Source organism: Antennarius striatus, chromosome 2 (assembly GCF_040054535.1).
Source record: "Antennarius striatus isolate MH-2024 chromosome 2, ASM4005453v1, whole genome shotgun sequence".
NCBI classification, from domain to species: domain Eukaryota; kingdom Metazoa; phylum Chordata; class Actinopteri; order Lophiiformes; family Antennariidae; genus Antennarius; species Antennarius striatus.
This window is the reverse complement of record NC_090777.1, coordinates 26,022,501-26,025,073: the sequence shown is the minus strand read 5'-3', so window position 1 is coordinate 26,025,073 and position 2,573 is coordinate 26,022,501.

The following is a 2,573-nucleotide window of genomic DNA, read 5'->3' as shown; positions in this document are numbered from 1 at the left end:
AGAGATTTTGACTGCGTTCTCGCCAACGCCATTTGGGCTTTGGCTTTTTTGGGCGTTCCACTTTCTCGGCTGTGAAACCTCCAAACGGACCAAACTCCAGATCAAAGATGATCCCGACTTTCGGAAACCAATCATGGAGAGTTTGAGCTGGATGGCATCTCCAGTAAAACACAAGAAGAAGAAACACAAATATGAGGTGATCAATGAAAAACAATCAAGACGAAACATCACGAAGTGCAGCTTTCGTGTCACGTCTGAACGGGGGAAAGGAACCGCCGGTCGGATCGCCACTGATATAAAGTTCTCCTGTGCAGAACGTCACGTATCGGCTTTTGTTTCCCAACCCGACTGTTTAGTCTCTGCGTTTTATTTCCCCTTTCACTTCTTCGCACCCTTTAAACAACGTGTCCCGTTTCCAGCAGCAATATCTTCTGCCCATCAAATGGGAGCAGCAGGAGGAACCTGGTCCGACTACAATGCGCTGAAACAAGAGCCGACGTGAGAGACTGTGGATTGTTTGGAGCGGTTGGGTGGGAGATGAAGAGTTTTGCTTTTGTGGTGGATGTAAAAATGTTTTTTTTTCTTCTTTTGTGGTGGGCCTGTGGGAACCGCTGAAGGAGATGGACTGATTCCTGAAGTCAATGCTATCAAACCCAAACAGAAGGGGGGGCGATAAGGATCGAGATGGGGCCCGAGGGTGATAAAGAATGGGACGGAGCCCGCAAGATGGATGGAATGGGATCTTGATACCAAACTAAAGCAGAAAAGAAAAACAAAAAAAAAACAGCCGAATAATTACAGGATTTAGGACAAAGGCCAAACCTCTGACTCTCTTTTTATTGGTTAATGTTTTGGTCTGTAATTCCTCCAAATTAAATGTTGTTAAATGTAATTAAGATAAAATGACAAACAACTTTTCTTGTGGTTTTCAGAGGATAAAGAATGTCAGCGTGAGAGAAAGAACTTTCCATGCAAAGTCCCATACTGAAGATATTAGCGTGTGGTCGTCTCTAACGCTGAGACGCGTTACGTTTCAGGGACAGACTGGTTTGGATTCTGTTGGTGAGGCAGACGGTCCGTTTGTCCGTCCTGAAGAAGTTATGGCTGGGTTAATGTCTGCGTCCTTCAAATCAGCCAATGAAATCATCTTCATCTCATCCTGGCAGGACAACATCTACATCAGTGGTCTCGGACCGGATTAATGTCAGACAACCTTTAAGGTTTCGCGGATAAATACAACAAAATAAAACAATACGACCAGCAGGAAAACTGTGTATCAAACTTTATTGGCAGCGTTGTGGTAACAAAAAAACAACAACCCAAAAACGTTTTGTGAGCTTGAAGTTATCGGTAATGTGTTCCGTGTTATGTTACCGAGGCAAGCATCTTGATAAGATTCAAGAGTAACTAATAGACAGAGGATCCAGGGATTTTCAAAAACAAATATTGCTTAGATTCAGATAATAAATAAAACAGAAATGGTTTGGACATGTCCAGAGGAGAGATAGTGAATATATTGGTAGAAGGATGCTGAGTTTTCAACTGCCAGGCAGGAGGCCTAGAGGAAGACCAAAGAGGAGGTTTATGGATGTAGTGAAAGAGGACATGAAGGTAGTTGGTGTGAGAGAAGAGGATGCAGAAGACAGGGTTAGATGTAGGTAATTGAAGACATTTCCTCCCTCTCAGTCATCAACCAACCTCTTGATCCATCACACAGGGATCGGTTAAATCAAACGTTATCTTATCGACGGCAGAGACCTGAGCTTGGCTGGAATGAAGCGTGCGTGTCCTCAGAAGCGATGCTGGTAGCCGTAAAGCCAAATCAGTCTCTGGTTAACCGCCGGGAAGGACCCAGCCAGAGGTGTGGAGGACTGAAGACGCAACGCTTTCCAAGGAGAAACGTAAAACCTCTAAGGCGTTATTGAAACAAGGCAGCTGGCAAAGAGGTCTCTATCGCGTCGCCACGCTGTAAGGCGAAGCCTCTTATTGTCCCGCCATCTGTGGAGCAACAGCAGCTTTATGGGCTCTGGAGCTGGAGTCTCAAAAGTTGCTCAAACACAACCTCAGTCTGAGAGAAAAGCCACTAATTTTAAACCTAAGTACTATCTGCTCCACCACCAACCGCCGGGCCAGATCTGCGCCGCGGGAACAACAGAGCTCCGGTCGGCTGTGAAGTGGCATCGGTGCGTTTATACGGCTCGTTTGTTGTTTGCTGTTGCGAATTAAAGTCAAACCGAGGATCCGCGACGGCGTCCCGTCCCACGGGACGCCTCCGTCGCCACCTCCAGCGCAGACCCTCATTTCAAATTCAAAGACTGTAATCAGTCGCTGAGAGTTTTAACTGGACCAAGGGAGGTTGTTGTCGTTTTAAAGCAGTCATTTCGGTTTGTTTGTTTTTGCTGACATTTTCTCCACTTTGACGTGTTTCATTTACGTTGACCACACCAATTACAGGTAACCCAGGGTTTGATGCCGGCGTAAGCGGACGGCTCACTAAAAATAGCCAAACCATAGTTTATTTGGTGAATAACAACTTCACCACAACTCATATCGCCGCCTCCATTTGGTCTCTA